The sequence below is a fragment of the Capsicum annuum genome, chromosome 9, assembly GCF_002878395.1.
Source record: "Capsicum annuum cultivar UCD-10X-F1 chromosome 9, UCD10Xv1.1, whole genome shotgun sequence".
Lineage (NCBI taxonomy): Eukaryota > Viridiplantae > Streptophyta > Magnoliopsida > Solanales > Solanaceae > Capsicum > Capsicum annuum.
The window spans coordinates 112,252,742-112,274,937 of record NC_061119.1 but is presented as its reverse complement, the minus strand read 5'-3'; the positions used below and the strand labels follow the sequence as shown (position 1 = coordinate 112,274,937).

The following is a 22,196-nucleotide window of genomic DNA, read 5'->3' as shown; positions in this document are numbered from 1 at the left end:
AATACTTGAGTCTAGATCTTGATTTGAGCTTAAACTTGTTGATGTTTTTGTTGTGAACCCCAAAAGTAGTTGTGAGTTGAAGTTGTTGTTCTTGGCCGTGTGGTGACCTTCTTGTGGAGTTGGGCTGGACATTGTTAGTATTGTTGTTTTTCTTGAAAAGTTGTTGTTGTGTTCTTATAGTTCTTCACAACCTTCACACCTTGTTAAGACCAAAAATACCACACTAAGAGGACCTGGCTGTTTGTGGTGGTTTTGTTGTTGGCCTTTGTTGTTGTGGACTTGTTGTTGTTCTTGGGAGATTGTTTTTGGTTGTTCTTGTTGTGATTGTTTTTGTCTTAAAGTTCTTCACCATATTCATCACGTTGTTAACATTAAAGTGAGCTTTAGATCTTAAAAGAGGTGAAAGATAAGGTGTAGTACTTGTTAAATCTTGAAAGACTTACAACCACCAAAGACTTATCAATCATATCTCACCTACTTTTCCATGTTTTAAGGAAGAAATAAAAAGAAAAGTCAAAATCTTGAAATTTGAAATTGAACAAGGCTCCAAGACTTGTTTGTATTTCCCTCCTAAAACAAATTCCACCAATTTCCAAATTGTAAAATCGGCCAAGGGATTTAAAGTTGGAGAGTAAAAAAATTGAGAAATCGAGACCAATAGTGAACAGCCACATCATTAATTTACTGTTAACGCAATAATTTTCGAGCTCAACTTTTAGATTTCTTGTTTTTCTTTTATTGTTTCTTATTTTCGTTTGTTGGTTCAAACGCTAATTGACGGCCTAGTAATCTCCTACTAGCTTGTAAGTTAGTTTTTGTGTCCGTTCGTTCGTGTTAGCATTATGTGTACTTTTAGCATTTTGAATTCGTTATTAGTTCTTGACTCAAGTTCTACAATATTTCATTTGAGTTTCAAACAAAAATATATTCCGAGCAAGAGTAGACTCGACCCTCAATCACTCGTGAAGTACAAGCCAACTTTCAACACTTGTGAAACCAAGTGTGAGGTAAACCCAAAGTGAGAGTGTGGTGAGGCAATTTTGAGCTAACAAGTTTATGTGTTTTTTTTGTTCGTTGTTGTATTCTCCTTTAGGTACCATGGCTGTCAATAACTTTGATTCCATATTTGATCGCATCAATGACAATCTTGAAGATATGAAATGGCACGCTGAAAGGCTACGCCAATTGCTACCTACACTTTTCCCACTAAATCCAATTCCTCATGTTCAAACACCTTGTTATAAGAGCAACCCAAAGGAAAAAGTGGGCTTCCATGACCCACACAAAGGTGACAACCGTAGCTCATGTGAGCTATGAGGTAAGAACATTATCCCCTACACTCCTATAAGCTTAGAATATTATGATGTGGCTAGTAGTGGCCAATTAGATGTAGTTGTGGATTTACCTAGAGTAGAGGTGTTTGAGTCTCCCTATGGTGATACTCTTAGTGATGATAGGTCACGTGAGGACCAAACTCTTGTTTGTAAGTACGCAAGCACTAGTTGATCCTTTAGATGACGAAATTGATTCTTCATATAAGAATGATTTATGTCCATCTAGTGCTTACCTTATAACTTGAACAAGGTTCCATTACCAATTGACAAGAGTAATCATACACTAGTGGACCCTTGTGAAAACCAAGGTGAGTCTACATTGGTATACGGGTTACCAACAACGAGTGAGAGCATGCAAAATAATCAATTGGGTGAAGACGACCTTGATTTGTTTGAATGTATAGGAAACTCGAATTGTGATTGTACTTATGAAAATGGTTTTGGTCGTAACCCCTTGGCTGACTGTGATAGTGTGAAGCTAAGCGCTGGTTACCCTTTTGAAATGGAGTATGACCAAAACTCATGCCCATGGCTACTTCTCCCATTTGACCCCGGTGCCATCTTAAAGTATGGTAGGAGTAGTCTCGTCCTTTGTTCTTTTTTTATTGAGTGTGATCCCTTTGCTGCCCATGATAGTTTATGTCAATGTAGGGACTACTGTCTTGAAAGAGAAAGCATTGCATGCCTAGAAATGCTATCTACTCCTTTTTCGTGTGTTTTCTATGTTGAGCATGCTAATGACGATGAACTTGAAATTAGTAAGTACTTACGTGAGGACACCCTAGTTGGAGTTGACTTGTTTGACACCTTTATCTACCCTTTTTGTGCTCATGATATTTTCCATAGTGATATAGAGGGTAAGCCTAATTTTGAGGATGGCTCCTAGGGGAAAGTAGGAGTGGCCGAGATCTAAGCCCTTGGTTACGACTACTATTTGATCCCGGTGCCAACTTAGGATGGGAAAGGATTATTCTCGGCTTAGGCTCATTTTGTTTTGATGTTTATCCGAGCCACTTCCTTTGTAACATTTGTACTAGTCTTTCATGTTTAATACAAAGGACCCATGGATATACTTCAAATATGTTCCCGCTCAGCATGATATGTTGATGTGTTTATTTTACTAATCCTAACCCTCATGTCATGAGGATGTATGCTTGTTTATCTTTTCTTGATTTTTCAAAGTATGGATTCGAGGTCGAATCCTTTTCAAGAAGGGGAGGATGATACAAGTACGATCATGTAGATGGAATTATGAGGGCATATGTTAGACCCTAGAATTGGTGTGTGAAAATAAAGTGCAAAGGAGAACCAAAATGGACACCAAAATTTTCCATACATAGCACTCCAAGGGCGCCTACTTGAAGCCATTCATTAAAGGAATTTTTTGGTTATTTCACCTTAATTTTGTAATATGCTATAAATAGAACCTTTTAGGGTTTTTAGTAGTTATTTTTTGGTTGAATATTGAAAGTTTTAAACACTTTGAACATTTCTCTCATATGAGAAAGGCCCCTATGGTCGAATCTTGTAACTAGGGCCTTCACAAGTGTGGATTTCACTTGTGTTGCATTCAAGCTTGGAAACGTTGGTGTTTAGAGGAGGTAAAGTCCCTCTTGTGTCAATGTAGGAGTTAGGTGTTTGTTGTGTGCAGTGTTAAGGGTCCAAGAGTATATCATGTTCTTGGGTTCTTAAGATTAAACCATCACTTGTCTAACTATCTATCCTTTTGTTTATTGTAATCTTGTAACCGTTTGTGTCTTGTAATCCTAAGATGTTTGGTTGTTGTTGTTTCACATTGTTGTTGTTATCTTGCTTATCATCTTGCATTGTTAACTTAGTTTGGTTTGTTAGCTGGTTTGGTGTGAAAACACACCTTTGTTATCTTGTTTCTTGGTGTATTTGTTGAATCCGAGAGTGGTCACCAAGAGAGTCCTCAGTTCTTGAACTTGTGGACTGATTTTGGTGTATGTTTCGTGTATTTCCTCACTTTTATGGTATCACTCGCCGAGCTCAAATGAACCAATAGGAGATCTACACCTCCTACCAAACAATGCCCTAAAACAAGCCATACCAATACTCTTATGATAGCTATTGTTGTAATCAAACTCTATCAAAGGTAGATGCTCCACCCAACTGCCACCATAATTAATCACACAGGCTCGAAGCATATCTTTCAATGTATGAATAAATCTCTCCACCTGCCGATCTGACTGCAGATAGAAAGAAATACTCAGACTCACCTTCGTCCCCAACCTTTTGTGGAAAAACTACAAGAAGTGGGACGTAAACTGCGTACTGTGATCGAAAATAATCAAAACAAGCACCCTATGCAGTTTCACAATCTCTTGAAGATAAAGCTTCGCATAATCCTCTGCTAGAAAGTTAGTTCGCACAGGAAAGAAATGCACAGAATTTGTCATCCTATCGACGATGACCCAAATCGAATCAAATTGGTTTTGAGATTGAGGAATATCGATAACAAAATCCATATTTATCTCCTCCCACTTCCATTCATGCAACTCGATTTCTTGTTACAACCCACCAGGCCTCATGTGCTCAACCTTAATTTGTTGACACACCATGTATTTGGACATAAAATCAACCACGTCCTGCTTCAGGAAACTCCACCAATAGATTTCCTTGAGATCATGGTATATCTTAGTAGAACCAGGATGAACTACATAGCATGACTCGTGCACCTCAGCAAAGATCCTTTGTCGCAAACCGTCTATATCAGGAACACACAATCTCCCTTGGTACTGTAAAAAAAGTACCATCGCTGCTAATCTCAAAATCCTCCACTTTTTTCCCACCAATGCTACCCTTGATTTTTATCAAGGAAGAATCCAACACATGTTTCTCCTTAATCTCTGAACAAAGAGACTATCTAACCACTTCTTGCACCATCACACTACCATCCTTGGAGTCCAAGAGACGAACCCCAAGATTTGCCAAATAGTGAATATCCTTCACAAATTCTCATTTCCCTTCTTCCACATGAGCCAAAATACCCATGGACAACCTGCTAAGAGTATCAGCAACCACATTAGCTTTACCTAGGTTGTAGTGAAGAGTCTTATCATAGTCCTTGAGAAGCTCAAGACATCTCCTCTGCCTGAGATTAAGCTCTTTCTACGTGAACACATACTGTAAACTCTTATGATCAAAAAAGATATCCACGTGAACACCATACAAATAATGCCGCTAGATTTTTAAAGCAACAACAAGGGCCAACAGCTCCAAATAATGAGTAGGATAGTTCCTCCCATGCACCTTCAACTACCTGGAGGCATAGACTATCACCTTCCCATGTTGCATCAATACACAACCAAGACCAACCCGAGATGCATCACAATAAACCACGAACACATCATTGCCTTCCGCCAAGGTTAGAACTGAAGCCAAAGTCAACTTATCCTTCAACTTCTCAAAACTCCCCTCACACGTATCCGACTAAGAAAACTTAACCTTCTTCTGAGTTAACTTAGTCAAAGGAGAAGCTATCTACGAAAAACACTCCACAAACCACCTATAATACCCTTCTAAGCGCAAAAAGCTCCGAATATCTGATAGAGTCGTACGTCTAGGACACTTCTCACCACAACCACCTTCTGCGGATCCACCATGATCCCTTCACTAGAAATTATATGACCCAAGAAAGTCAAAACATTCAACCAAAAGTCGCACTTAGAGAACTTGGCATATAATCATTGCTCCTTTAAGGTTTGCAACACCACATAAAGGTGATTAGCATGATCCACCTTACTTTTTGAATTCACTAAAATGCCATCAATAAACACAATGATGAAGAGGTCTAAATACTACCGAAACACTCTGTTCATCAAATCTATAAACATTGTCAGGGCATTTGTCAATCCAAACGACATCACCAAAAACTCATAATGCCCATATCGAGTGCGAAAATCCATTTTAAGGATATCCGTCTTCGTAATCTTCAACTGATGGTACTCAGACCGAAGATCTATCTTGGAAAAGAACTTGGCACCTTGAAACTAATCAAATAGATCATCTATCTGATAAAAAGGATATTTGTTCTTGAACGTTACCTTATTCAACTACCTATAGTTGATGCACATATGAAAAAACCATCCTTCTTGCACATGAACAACACCGGTGCACCCCATGGATAAACACTAAGATGAATAACTCCTTTGTCTAGAAGATCCTTAATTCGCTCCTTGAGTTCCTTTAGCTCAACCAGAGCCATTATGTATGGAGAAATAGAAATTGGATGAGTGTCCAGAAGCAAATCAATACCAAATTTTATTTCCTTATCCGGAGGAACACCTGGAAGATCATCCAGAAAGACCACTGGAAACTCATTAACCACAGGGACCGAAGACAAAGAAGGCCCATCCAAATTAGAAACTTTAACCCAAACTAAGTGATAAAGACAACCATTAGAAATTAACCTCCGAGCCCTAAGATAAGAAACAAACTTCCCCCTTGGCGCTAAGGAACAACCTTCCCATTCTATTTTTGGCTCACTAGGGAACCTAAAGATGACCATACGGGTTCCACAATCCAAATTTGCACAACAAGAATACAACTAATCAATGCCCAAGATTACATCAAAATCTACCATACCTAACTCAAATAGATCTGCCAAAGTCTGCCTACCATTCACATATACCACACACCCCCTATAGACCCTTCAACAATAATAGAATCTCTTATCAGGGTAGAAACAAAAAATGGATCCGAAATAATCTCCGAATCAAAACAAAAAAAGAACAGCTATATAAGGAGTCACATAGAAAAGGGTAGAACCCAAATCAACTAAACAACATACGTCACAAAAGAAAAGCTGTAACATACCAGTAACAACATCAGGCGATGCCTCGCATTTCTGATAGGACGCCAAAGTATACAACCTGTTCCGACTAGCACTAGAACCAGGAGCAGTAATAGAAGCAGATGCCACACCACCAGGTGTAGGAACAAAAGATGAAGTCACCAAAAATCTTATTCACTCCTGTAGCAACCTTGTTAGATGGATAATCCCTGAGCCGATGGCCTACTTGGCCACACTTTAAGCACTTATCCCTTCCCTCCTCATAGAATCCCTAATGAGAAAGATCGCAAAATCGATAAAGACGACACATAGAAACAGACTACCTCTACTTGCTTGAGACTGGGCTCCTTGCGCCCGAGAATTATCACTACTATGATGACATTTGTCGCCCGACTGCTGGGGGTAAGGAGCACTGGTAGTAGAGAAGAAACCAGAACTCCCCCACTTTTTTTTCTTCCATTTCCCACCATCTCGACCAGCCTAAGACTGGGAACCTTCCTGATAAAAAAACCTAACCCATTTACCCTGTTTATCTCTATATTCTGCCTTCCTTCTCATCTCATCCCCAACCTAATGTATATGAATAGTCAGCCTCGATATGTCTATATCCTTCATGAGAAAAATAGTCTTGCTCTCCAGAATCAGATCTCTATTCAGCCCAGAAGAAAAGTTCCTCATTCTTGACCTCATATGAGCAACCAAATAAGGAGCATACCTCGACAAATGATGTAAATTCAAAGCATACTCCCTTGACTAAGGTTCATAAACTCCTCCATCTTAGCTTTTCTCAACTCTTGAGGAAAGAACTGATCCATGAAGGCATTAGAAAAGGCCTCCTACAAACCATCCTCTTCTACATCACCCTTATCTCTATCCCACTCCTCATACCACAGATAAGCAACCTCTTTGAGCTGATAAGCTACAAAGTTTACTCCTTCAACACTAATAGTCGTCATTACCTAAAAAAAAAGATATTCTTCATCTCATCAAAAAAGCCCTATGGGTATTCCTCCATCTTTACTCCCATAAAAGTTAGAAGACCCATCTTCAAAAACTGTCTAATCCTAGCAACCTCAAAAGACACAACAGTGGTCGTACCCCACTCAGCCTGAGCAGCAACCAGTTAGGCAATAGCATATATAGACTGACAAAACTCCGCATTTGTTACGTTGCCCTAAGGGACCCGAGGAGTAGTAGGAGGAATAGGAGGAACTCCAGTACAATCAGGAATAAGACTATAAGATCAAAGATGAACCCCGGGATTTGAACGTGCTCCTTGAGCATCACTTTCAGATGGGGTAAAAGAATTTACTTGTGTTCCAGATCTAGGAGGCATGATCTGAAAGATGAACAAACAAAGATTAGAGGAGATGCTAGGACTAAGAAGTCAAGCTTGAAGAAATAATACCAAGAAAGTGAAATATTCCTAAATGTCTTGTAGCCTCTCCCTTATGAGCGTGGCATGCTACATACCCTTAAAAGAGACTCTACTCAACACGGCTTTGTAGACTCATAATTGACCATAAACCTAGGCTCTGATACCAAGTTGATGTTGCCTGAAATAGGGCCTTGTCATAATGAGCCTCCCAAGTCCAACTAGGACCGGGGACCGCCCTCTTAACCCAACCCAACCACCTTATACAACCTTGGATGAGCTGAATTTCAAGCATATAACAAGATTACATAATGCTCTCATGAAGACTCTGGGATAGGGTTACTACTATGACCGACCTAACTAAGTCTAACCATACCAAACTAACCATCCATTTATACCGAACCATTTAGAAAATATCAAACATAATATGATAATCAAACTCAAAATATAATACAATAGAACAAACAACAATATCGTCCAATGATGTCAACCCCAACACCAATGCCAATGATAAGGCCAACATCGATAACGATCTCGCCTATACCAACCCTAAGAAGTACCAAAAATCCTCTATCCAAAAGAATACAAATATCCAGTTGGAACATGCCCCCAACCATGGACAAAACCAATATCCAAAAAAAAGTAAAATATCTAAGAATATCCAACATAAAATGATGCCTTTTGAAAGAATGGAAAATCACCACTTCAGTCCAATAAGCTAACCTTGAATCAAGTATAATGAAGGAGGAGTCAAACGGCCAGTTCCTGCATAGCGTGGGTATACAGTCACCAGTAGATGGGTTAGTGGGTGAACATTAGCATAAAACTCGGGATAAGGATAAAGTAATGCCATTTATCAAAACCAGGTGAAAACCATCCAATGCAAACAACCATACATGTATATATATAAGTGCTGGGAAAAGGGACGGGCTAAACATGCCATTTAAAACCTTTACGTGGGTTGTGTAGTTTAGCCGTCCTACCACCCATAGGCCATATGGGTTCAGCTCTCCCTACTGAAAAGTCCCAGTGTGTGTAGCCGCATGACTAGGAAATATCCCTGGGATGACTAGTACATCCCTCTAATATAAACATGACATTCACATGTGGCTATCAAAGACCCTTCATATCGATAAATATAAGTTTTTTATTTTGATCCCCCTAGGACCGCCACCTTCCATGACTTAGCTTACACTTTTCGCCATTAGTGCCCAACTAAAAACCAACTCCAAATAATCCAATTATCCATTTATTAACCAAGCTATTCAATAAACCAGTGGTATCATCATACCACCATACTTGCAAGCATTATCTATAGCCAAACCATATAGATTAAGGGGACATTCAAGTGCCCTATCATTAACCATATTAAACCTCCTGGGAGACTACCATGTTCTCTAAAAGCATAACCAATTATACGTTAACCTTTGTAAACCATTGAAAAACATTTAAGGTTTCATATATAAACAGAAAAAAGCAAGAGTTTCGTTAAAATAAGCCAATGCAATAAACATACCTTTATAAGCATTTTGTCAAATACCTTGGGGGCATAATCTAATCAAAACCAAATTCCATTACCCTTAAACCATTGAGATGCAATTCAATTGTCCAAAACCACCGTTAATGCATAAAAAATATAATTAAAACTATAGAAAATCATAACCAAGCATTTAACATCAAAACCCTCAAATTAATAGTTAAAAAACATAATTATGCAAGAGAAAAACCATGAAATCAACCATGTAACCATGCCTTTAATTGAAATTAAAATTAGGGAAGAGAATCATGCCTTAAACCAAGAAGATTGATGGAAATAATTCACTAAGACAAGCCCCAAAGTAATCCCTAAGTTGAAACCCTAGCTCCTTGTCCTAAAAGCTCTTGAGAGAATTGTGATATGTTTAAGGAGAGTTTCAAAGTGTTTTAGAATAAAATTATTGGGTAAATAACCTTCTATATGTATTAGAAGTTGTGGGTTCTTTTTAGGGTAAGTAAGGAAATATCCATAATACCCCTACTTAAATCCCATAAAAACTCAACACAGTCACGACTGACCACCTTTCGAGTTATAACCTCTCTTACAGTTGATACTCACCCGATCGTAACCATGCCTCAATGATGGATCGGATGCTATCTAATATATAACTTATCCATCCAAGTCGTAACCTCAGCATACGATCTATACCCATAATTCGTATCCCTAGAAGAATGTAACACCAGGAGGATCAAACAATATCCACCTTACGAGTTATCTATACAACTCGTATCCAACCATACGACACTCATTCCTAAGCCGTATCCATTCCAGTGACCAAATCCCACCAACTAACACTGGTCATCTTACGATAGGACTTCACCTCTCGTACCCCAGCATACGACTCGTACTGTGAGTCGTATTAGGTTTGAAAAATGGTCCAAACCTGGGATGCTTCATATAGGTGTGGGCATCCTGGTCATATTGCCGAATATTGTAAATTATCTAATAAGTTTAGGAATCTTAACCTTTATTATTCTGTTCTTAGCCAAATCAAACACCTCTTATTAGAAGAAAGTGGAGTTTATATAGTGCTAATGACGAATTTAACGAAATCCAGAATGATGACTTGGAATCTTCCTAGTCCAACCAAGAAGACCAACCAAGATCAATGTTCTAAGAAAAGAATAAGAGAATTGGTTAGCAATATACAGGATTTCTATCAGAAGAAGTATTATCTAGACCAATTCAAAAAGACTCTAGACAAACCTTCTACATCTTCGTCTGGTGTATTTTTTTATCCCCAGGTCACAAATACTTATAACATCACTGACATTTTGAATCGGTTCCCTTCTATAAACCTAAGGCGGTAACTATACATGATCTCCAATCTGAGATAGTACTTTTTAAAAAGGAAGATAGGTAAATCAAAGAAAGACAAGACTTAGATCGTTTTGTCTTCCAATAATTCTCTATGAAGGCTGAACAGTTTCAGCAGATAGACATCACTAATCTAGTGGATCAAGAAATTAAAGAAGTTGATTTCCTTGTTCAATACATTACAAAAATTACCATCAGGAGATGGCACACTCGGATAACCTTGATCATAACCAAGATATTTGTCCTAGATATCATTGCCATGTTTGACACTAGTGCCGACCTCAATTACAACAAAGAGGGACTTATCCCTACCAAATTCTTTGAGAAAACTACAGAAGCCATTAGAGCTATAAATAGCAGTAAACTAAGAATCAGTTACAAATTTTCTGATACCAAAATACAAAATTCCTTAGGAAATTTGCTTTTGTCATTATCTACTTTCTTTGTCCTAGTAAAGGATATAACCAGTCCTGTTATACTAGGCACTCTTTTTATTGAAACTTTAATCCCTTTTAGGGTTACTTATATGGGAATAACTATTAAAGCTAACAATATATTTCTCCCCTTTGATAAGCCTCACATTCGCAAAATCTTATCCTTCTTGGATAACAAAGAGGCTCAAATCAACTTCTTTAAGGAAGAAATTACATTCTAAAGGCTGGAACAATAGCTTTACGAGCCTTTTTTCAATCTAATGTCAAGACCTTAGAAACAAAGATTGAAAAAAAACTTTGTGTTGATTTTTCCACAGCATTTTGGAATCGCAAAAAACTTATGGTCAGGCTTCCTTATGAACCTGACTTTGATGAAAAACCATTCCCACCAAAGCCCGACCAATGCAGATGAATCATTAACAGACAGTCCACTGTCAAACGAAAATTAATAATCTTCTTCAAAAATATATCATCTCGCCAAGTAAATCTCATTGGAGTTGTGCTTTCTTTTATGTAAATAAAATTTTTGAAATCGAGTGAGGAGCCCCTCGTTTGGTTATCAACTACAAACCTCTCAATTCCGCTCTTTAATAGATTAGGTATCCTATTCCAAATAAGAAAGATCTGCTCCAGCGGCTCTATGCTGCAATAATTTTATAAACATTTACTCTAAAGTTAGTATCTTGGCAAATCCAGATTGATCCAAAAAAATTGCTACAAAACCGCCTTTACAGTACTATTTGGGCAATATGAATGGAACTTAATGCCCTTTGGCCTGAAGAATGTCCCTTCAGAATTTCAAAAAATAATGAATGATATTTTTAATCCTTTTGCAAAATTCATTGTAGTCTATATTGAGGATGTCCTAGTGTTTCCACTAGTATTGACCAGCATTTTAAACATTTAAGAGTTTTCTTTAATATCATCAGAGAAAATGGCTTAGTTTTGTCCAAAACTAAGTACAGTTTTTTCCAGGTCAATGTCATATTTCTCGGCCAAAAAATCTATCATGGTACTATTACCTCAATTCAATGGTCCATCCAATTTGCCGACAAATTTTCTGATCAAATCCTTGATAAAATTCAACTCCAATGATTTTTAGGAAGTGTTAATTATATAGCAAATTTTATTCCCAATCTTAACAATTTGTTAAAACCACTCCATGACCGGTCAAAAAGTCTCTGCTCCATGGACCAAAATCCATACCAATATAGTCAAGAAAATCAAATTGAAGGCAAAAGACCTCCCTTTCCTATCCCTCCTCGATCCCTTTGCATTTAAAATAGTCAAAACAGATGCATCAGACATAGTCTATGGTGGAATTCTAAAATAAAAGAAAAATGATAAAGAGCATATAATTGCATTTGCATCTAAGCATTGGAATAAAGCTCAACAAAATTATCCAACTATCAAAAAAGAAATTCTAAATACTGTGTTATGTATTTCAAAATTTCAAGTTGATTTGTTAAACTAAATTTTTTTACTAAGGATTGATTGAAAAGCTGCGAAATCTATTTACAAAAAGATGTGCAAAACCTAGCCTCTAAGCATATTTTTTCTAGGTGGCAAGCAATTTTGTCTATTTCTTATTTTGATGTTCAATATATCAAAGGGAGCTCCAACTTTATACTAGATTTTCTTACCAGGGATGTAACGCCCCAGAAAATGGGTCCCGGAGTGTCACACATGCTTGAGGCTACGAGTAGCCCCAAGCTAACCCTTTGAGCTATTTTTATTCAGTTCAATACAAATCAATGGGGTTTCCATAAATAACCCTCAAATATCAACAAAGTAATCATCATCCAAGAATAAAAGAATTTTAGAAAGATAACAAAATACGACTTATTAGTTAACTCCCAACATCTATACTAGTCTGACAAGCCTCTAAGAAAATCAACAAAACCAGCGAGCCATTGAGACATGCCCCAACTGACTCATACTCAGTTATCAAATGTAAACAATTCCATGAAACCAACATCAGACATCACGTCCTCGAAACATGAGAACTCACCACAATAGAGGATGTAGAACAGTGTGACCAAAAAATCACTGTCAAACCTAGAACTGAGCACCTGAACCTACATTCTGAGGAAATGCAGCCCACATCCGAAGATGTGGGTCAGTACCATGGAAAGGAACCGATTATATGGGGGTGTATACAGTTGTATAAACATTATCATCATAAATATTTATAAGAAATATGCAGGATGTATGAAAGACTCACATAGCCCGAAGAAAATCATCATAATCATGAGAGGATGAAATAAGTACAATAACACATGTGAGTCATCATATAATTTTTCAATCACTTTCAGTTCATCAAGAATATCAATTCTCATAATGTAAATATCATTTAAATCTTTCGAAAGAATAACTTTCACAATTCCACTTTCAAATCACTTCACCATTCACCATAGACACAAGGAAACACACACACTGGGAGATCCTATGACCGACATAAACCATGTGAGCTACATGGATTCCAACATACAACCCACGTTGGGGAGAGCCGTCCTATCCTTGCCATCAGAGTAGGACTATCGATATCAAATCCATACAAACTAGTGATCACTATATAAATCAGCCTCAGGCTCACTCCTACAGGGGCACGTAGTTCTAGGGAAGTAAGGTCGCTTTATACCTCCCACTCAGTGCTAAAGATTTCTCCTAATTTTTGCTCAGATTATTTTAAAGAAAATCCACAACAAAATAATTTTAGTAATATATAAATATACATCATGAGCCATCATGCTTCCCATCTATCAAAATCAACCACGTTATGGATTTCTTTCACACTTGAGTTCAAAACAACTCCATTAAGACTAAAAGGTCAAATCATTCAAAATATCTCAAATATTCAACATCAACGTGCTTATAACACACACTTTCTCAAAAAAACACAATTTCCAATGGGGATTCACGACCCAAATATCAAAATTATGATAAATATTATTCAAGATTCATGCTTTATATCTCCACACATGTAAATTCATTTTTCAAAATCATAAACATCAAGATTTCATAATCATCATCATAGGATATGGGTTCATGCTTCAAATTCATAAAAATCAAATAAAAATCATGCCTTTGTAAAGAAAATTACTAATGGACACAAGAATGAAAGAGAGTTCTTATTTAAAAACCCCACATACCTTGAATGATAAACTTTAGATCGATACTCATTTTTGAGATGTGGATCATGCCTTTTAATGATGGTTCTTGGAGTTCTTGAACTAGGAACTTAGAATCTTGAATAAATTTGTAGAATTAGTGGTGAACATTGGAGGTTATTGAAGTTCTTGAACTAAAAACTTGGAATCTTGAATAAATTTGCAGAATTAATGGTGAACTTTGGAGGTTCTTGAAGTTGGATGTAGGAGCTTAGGATTTTATTTTTGAGGGAATTTGATGAAATATAACATATAATGCTTCTAATAGGCTTTAATATAGGGTTTGGACGGATTTTGGGTGAGGAGAAATGACCAAAACGCCCCTAGAAATCAAAAAAATTCTCAAATCTGTCCTTTGGTGGACTGTTTTGATAGTCTGAAGTAGATCAACCATAACGTTTTACTCCGATATCCAAATTAGATGAAACCAATTTTATTAGAAAGAAGACTCTCATATTTTTCCATTGATATATAGTATCTCACCCAGATCATTGTGTACGAGGAGTTATGATCATTTGAAGTTAACCCAAAAATTTGCTTTTGGTAGGAAGAAGTAGATCGACTATAACTTTTTGCTCTGATAGAAAAATTGGATAAAACTAATTTCATTGGAAAGAGGACTTATAGAGCTTTCTGTTGATATATAGTAGATCACCTAGATCATTATGTACAAGGAGTTATGATTGTTTAAAGTTGGATAAAAAATACGTTAGGCCTCAGTACTTTTTTCCTGCACGTTTTACTGTTTACTACTATTCACGGTTCGATCGGAATGTTCATAACTCGTCGCTCGGGTGTCCGTTTTGGATGATCCACATATCGTTGGAAAGCTTATTTGATACTCTAAGCAATGGTGGGTCATAATCTAAGACATTCTACACGAAAAATTTATAATTCATTCTAGAAGATAGAACCTAACACGTTTACGCACAAAATTTCAACAAAAAATTTCTCGGGGTATTACAAGGAAATTCTCGTAGGAAAGATAAAATTCCAATAAAAAAAGAAGAAAAAATAATTCCAGCTCTTCTACCTCCAGAAGAGACCACCAAAAAAGTTATTACCCCCGCAGCAAAAACTTCAATTGCATCAAAGAAACTTTCAAATGTAGTGGATGAAGCAAATTAGCCAAGATATCAAACCACAGCTGACTATGCCATATAGGAATTACCTCAATATTTTATGATGCAAATAATTACAAATCCAATCTCAATTTCTAACCCCAAAAATGGGTTGAATTAGTCGACGACGACGAAGAAGAGACTCAATTAGCTCAAAAAGTATTTGTCCCCTGGACAAAAGATAATTTTAAACAATGGTGCTTAATTGAGAGATTTTGAGGTATGACAGGTGCCAACAGTAGGGATTATTTGAGAGATTTTCAGATCTTTCAAAATATGTTTTCACAAGCGGGGCCTCAAGCCATGCATCATCTTCTCATTCTATGGTTGCTAAAGGCACCATGAAAAATTCAATGGAGGTAGAAAACCCTATTAATTTTTTTTTTAATTTTTCACAAAATAATTCAAATATTTGTCCTATACAAACTAAAACAATTTCCTCACCTACTCCACAGCAAATTTTCTTCAGTAAAGGACCCTCTTCAGATGATCCAACATATTTCAAAAATGATAGTGTTTTATCGATAATCCAAATTGAACTTGAGTATTGACACTCCAACCCCTAGGAGGTAGCTAAGAAAATCTTTGCTCAGCAACAAATTTCATCCAAAAGACTCTTGCCTATACCCAAAAGATTTATAAAATAATCCTAACAAATACCAAGTCCTGTTTGTTTAAACTCCACAAAGACAAACAAACCCAATCTTATGTTACCCATACCACGATTTGGATTAACAAAATTATAGAACCCAAGGAATATGGCATGCATCTGGTAAAATATCAAAAGCTTACTAAAGCTTTTGACACCCAATATTATAACTAATTTGATTATCAAAGAGCGTGGATAAATGTATTCACCTTCCAAAATAAAACTAAAAACATTCTTGGTTTTTACTCTGGGAAAACAAATGCTTCGAAAGTTCCCCTTGGTTCCTGCACCAGTGGTGGCCGATTTATGGTCACAAATTTGAGATCCTTCCTCCCCCAATCCGACAAGGATATAAATATTTTACACAAAGATTTCATGATGATCACCAGATACTTCTACTTTTACAATTTTCTCATAAGTTCCATATTCCATGGATATTTTCATGAAAATTTGTCTTCTACAAATCGAAGGAAAAAGGGGTTAAATTTATCCCTCTATTTTAAAAATTTGACTAAATATATCCTTCATCATATTTTAAGGTTAAATTTATCTTTTTTTTATACTTTGGACTCAAATTTATCCCTCTACTTTGAAAAATTGGCTAAATAGATCATTTGTCATATTTTAGGATTAAATTTAACCTCGACGTCATACTTTAGGGTCACATTTACCCTCGTCATTAAGAAATTTTTCACATGTAGCCTTTCGTTAATAAAGTCCCAACAAACATTAATGAAATATTTTTTAAAAATGAAACATACTCTAATCTAACTCACTCAACTCGACTCGAGTCACAAAAAAATACAAACAAATATACCCTCCTCAATTCTATTAATTAATTTTTGTCAATGAGATTAAGCCACTGGATATTGATCAGTGCATAACTCATGAAAAATAATTTTGAATAAATGCAAACACGAACAATATACCCTTCCTCAGTTCATAGATCTACATCAGTGTAGAGCACATAAAAAATGACACTTACAATCAAATGTAACAAATTAGGCCCATTGAATATTTTCTGGATGATTGAGTTAAGATGTCTCCTGATGTGTCAATCATGATATCTCTTCATTCTTATGTATGTATATACAATTTGGATCTATACAAATTTTTCATCATGTCATTTGATCAGAAAACTTATCCACTAATTCTAGATGTACATAAAATTACATACCAAATTTTGAAATTCGAACATAATTGGAACAAGACCAGAGTTTGTATAGATATTTTATCTAGTTCAATACTTCTGCATTATTCCATTTCAGTTTACGTTTTGTTCATTTTTAAATAACCAACCAGTACTGTACATTAAAAGAGAACTGTATTTGTTCATTGAAAAAATTTGACCAATACAACTGAGGGAGAGTTATATTTAGTTGTGTATTTTTTGTGGGTCAGATCAAGCGAATTAGATTAGGGTGTGTTTATTTTTGAAAAAATGAGTCATTTAACGTTGATTTGAGTTTTTTCTATTAAAAAGAAGGGTAAATGTGAAAGGATTCTTAACAACAAGATTAATTTTGATCCTAAAATATGATAAAAGGGTATATTTAGCCAATTTTTTTAAAGTAGAGAGATAAATTTAACTTTAAAATATAATTGCGAGGATAAATTTAACTCAAAATATGATAAAAGTATATTATTTAACTAATTTTTCAAAGTAATAGAATAAATTTGACTCTTTTCGATTCTTTTTAACTTCACTAACTATTCTTCTGTTGTTTTCATTTGAGAAAACCAAATCATAGTAGCTTTTCTTTAATAGTAATTCTCATTTACTTCCTAGAATCTTCACATTTAATTTTGAAAATGAACTAATTTTTTTTATTTCATTGAAAGTTGAACATTTGTAAGAAAATAGTCCTAAATAAATTAAGACGGAAGAGGTAAATAAATTCTTTTCTAGAAGATCTTTCCCTTCTTTGTTTCTTAGGGTGTGTTTGATATGGAGAGAAATGTTTTTTCATGAATATTTTTTAAGAAAAAATTTTTAAAAATAAATAATTTTTTTTCTTAATTTTTTTGACACGTAATTAATAAATCTTATTCTAAAATTATATGTATATAGTAAAAAATAATGAGAATAAATAAAGATAGGGTGATTAATGTTGTTGTGAGGAGGGAGAGGGATGGTGGGGGTTATGTAGGGGTGGGTTGATGGGTGCAGAGTGTGATAGGTATGGGTGTGGGGGCAGTGAAGGGGTGGAAGGGGGAGGGGGATTGGGCATGGTTAGCTATGAGAGTGAGAGGAACCACACCACTTGTTTTCTCTACTTTTATTCGAGAATTCATTAGTCTTATTTTCAAGAATATTTTTTTAAAAAAAAAATATTCTATCCAAACAAACATGAGAAAAGAGAAAAAATATTTCCTAAAAGAATTTGAAATTATGGAAGTATTTTATATGATATACTGTCACATTTATTTTTACTATCCCCTACCCATCTTAAAACATAATAATTAGTATGAATAATTTTACTTTCTCCATCTATTTTTACTTGTCTACTTTTCTATTGACAAAGAGATTTTGAAGAAGTAAATGATAGGGATAATTTTATCATATTATCTTTTGAAGATAATAAAATTAATGCATATAAAAATGCATTAGATAATGAATCATATTTAACTCTAAGGGTAAAATGAGTAGAATAGATAAATTATCTGTTAGTTTTATAAACTGAACAAATATTATTAAATATCTTAAAATAGAACCGATAAGTAAAGATGAACGGAAGAAGTATTATATAAGTAACCTTTAAGTATAGTAAATTTTATGTTTCATAAAGTATATGGGACAGTAAATAGTATATTTTTCAAATTGAAAAGTGTTGTTAGTTATGTATGTTTAATATATGCACAAATAAAAATAGACGAAGAGAGGAGTTTTACTTTTGTGGTGAAATATCGGATCATTTCGGCAGTTGGTTAGTTAGTGTGTGCAAATACAAAAAGTCCACTACTAAGAGTGGGACCCACAACAAGTGATGAATGCGTTTTATGTTTGTTAGTCATTTTGAAGGAGCAATTTATTAGTTTAATCTCTAGCAGTAACCAACTACTTTATCAATTACTTATAACTAATAATACGATTATAATATAATGTTATTCAACTTGCAAATATGTTGGTGGAAAGAATATTTTATTTAATAAAAATTTGTACTTGATGTTCAAAATTTAATCATTACTATTTTCATATAGAAAAGAACCAGGGGTGAGGGAGAGAGAAGAAAAAGGATGAAGACATGTTGGAAGCTTTTTGGGTTGTGGTTGATACTTCTTCACTAAGTAAATAGTCAAGGCACATATTCATGTACCTCCAATCTTAAGCTAAAAACAAACCTCTCTTTGATTCTTCTTCTTTTCATTGTGTTTCAGTATGGGATGCACAAGACTATATTCTCAGAGTAAGTAAAATATTTTTATGAATGACATAATTTTTTTGTGCTAGATTATTAGTAAATAATAAAACGAAATTGTGTTGTTCAGTATATGCAGTCGAATACAAAAAAAAATAAAGTTTCCTTCTATCAACGCCAAATTCAAATTCATTCATAGGAATGAAATTTTTATGAGAGGACAAAATAGTGGGTTCAAGTGCAACCGTTGGATGGGTAAGTGATGATGGTTCTTCAACCATGAAGAGGTATTATCTGGGAGGACAAACCCCATCGGAGGTTGTACCAAACCAAGGGAATCTTGAGCTGGTCAATAGCACATCCTCCATTGTAGCTGAGAACTCAAAGATTTATATAACTTTCCAATTGAACACTGAAAGGCCCAGTAATCGCCTTATTTATTCCCTTGTCCCTACGGATGTCTACCTTCTCCCAAAAATTATCAGTTATCCGAACATCGCCAACATATCTCCACTTTCTTGGATTATAACTCAAGTACTTTTCTCCACACTAGCTTCCACCTACCTACACATATCTCCACTTTCTTGAATTATAACTCAAGTACTTTTCTCCACACTAGCGTCTACCTACCTACCTACCTATATATATATTTCTCTTTTTTCTCATGATCATATAACTTCAGTTATATTGTTCGTTTTTGTTAATTTAAATAAACTTCAGAAAAACTACACATCCAAAATGGCACTAACTTTCAGGAAAATGTATGCATCAATAAACACCTCTGTGAATATTTACTAGTACTTCTTTTTAGAAAAGGGGGTTAAATTTATCTCTCTATTTCGAAAAAATGGCTAAATATATTCTTTATCATATTTTAAGATCAAATTTATCCTTATTTTCATACTTTAGAGTCAAATATATCCATCTACTTTGAAAATTGGCCAAATAGACCATTTGTCATATTTTAAGGCTAAATTTAACCTCGACGTCATACTTAGGGGTCAAAATTACTCTCGTTGTTAAGAAACTTTTTACATGTACCCTTCCTTTAATAGAAAGCCCAACTTATTGTTAAATGACATAATTTTTAAAAATAAAACTCTCTAATCTAACTCACTCAACCCGACTCGAGTCACAAAAAAAAATGCAAACAAATATACCCTCCCCAGTTTTATTAATCAAATTTTCTCAGTGAGATTAATTCACTGGATATTGATCAGTGAATAACTTATGAAAAATGGTTGCATCAGTGCAAACACAAGTAATATACCCCTCCCTCAGTATATGAATCTGCATCGGTGCAGAGCACATGAAAAATGACACTTACAGTCAAATGCAACAAATTAGGCCCATTGAATATTTTTTAGATGACTAAGATAAGATGTCTCCTGATGTGTCAATCGTGACATCTCTTCATTCTTATGTCTTTATATGCAATTTGGATCTACATAATTTTTCATCATGTCATTTGCTCAGAAAACTTATCCACTAATTCTAGATGCACATAGAATTACATATCAAATTTTAAAATTTAAACATAATTGGGACAAGAGCAGAGTTTGTAATAAATATTTTATCTAGTTCAATGATTCTGCATTATCCCATTTTATTTTACATTTTGTTCATTTATAAACAATCTACCAGTACTGCACATTAAAAGAGAATTATTTTTGTTCATAGAAAAAATTTGACTAATATAATTGAGGGAGAGTTATATTTATTTGTATATTTTTTATGAGTCGGACGGACGAGCTAAATTAGGATGTGTTTTATTTTTTAAAAAATAAGTCATTTAACGTTGATTTGAGTTTTTTCTGTTAAAAAGAAGGGTACACGTGAAAAGTTTCTTAACAAGAAGAGTAAATTTTACCCTAAAACATGACAAAAGATATATTTAGCCAATTCTCAAAATAAAGAGGTAAATTTAACCCTAAACTATGATTACGAGGATAAATTTAACCCAAAATATAATAAAAAATATATTATTTGACTAATTTTTCAAAGTGAAAGGGTAAATTTGACCCTTTTCACTTCCTTTTAACTTCAGTAACTATTCTTCTGTTGCTTTCATTTGAGAAAAACAAATCATAGTAGCTTTTTTTTCAATAGTAATTCTCATTTACTTCCTAGAATCTTCACATTTAATTTTGACAATGAACTATTTTTTTTATTTTATTGAAAGTTTAACATTTGTAAGAAAATAATCCTAAATAAATTAAGATGGAAGAGGTAAATAAATTCAACTCTAGAGAATCTCTCCCTTCTTTGTTTCTTAGGGTGTTTGATACAGAGAGAAATGTTTTCCATGAATATATTTTTAAAGAAAAACTCAAAAAAAAATTTACTTATTTTTTGCGTTCAATATGTAATTAAGAAAATATTATTCTAAAATTAAATGCATATAATAAAAATAATGAAAATAAATAAAGATTGGGTGATCTGTGTTGTTGTGGGGGAGGGAGAGGGATAAGTGGGGGTTATGTAGAGGTGGGTTGGAGGTGCAGAGTGTGGTAGGTGTGGGCAGTGAATGGGTTGGAGGGGGAGGGGGAGGGGAGGGGGGGTTGGACATGGTTTGTTGTGAGAGTGAGAGGAAACCACACCACTTATTTTCTATGATTTTATTCGAGAAGTCATTAGTCTTATTTTTAAGAATTTTTTTAAAAATATATATATATTTTAACCAAACAAACATGAGAAAAGAGAGAAATATTTTTCAGAAAAAAAAAACTTAGAATTATGGAAGTATTTTACACTCCATATGTTCTCCCATCCATTTTTACTTTCCGCTATTAATTAAATTGACACACATCTTAAAATATAATAATTAATATGAATAATTTTACTTTCTCCGTCTATTTTCACTTGTTCATTTTTCTATTGACACAGAAATTTTGAAGCAGTAAATGATAGGATTAATTTTATCATATTACTCTTTGAAGATAATAAATTTAATGCATATAGAAATGCATTAGATAATGAATCATATTTAATTTTAAGGATAAAATAAGTAGAAATTGATAAATTATTCATTAGTTTTACAACAACAACAAACCCAGTGTATTCCCACCTAGTGGGGTCTGGGGG

The 22,196-nt window shown here is 34.7% G+C and overlaps 1 pseudogene; it reads left to right on the top strand.

The window, feature by feature from the left end:
* Positions 1-1,098: 1,098 nt before the first annotated feature.
* Positions 1,099-22,196, top strand: part of LOC107841454 — a 24,530-nt pseudogene continuing 3,432 nt past the window's right edge.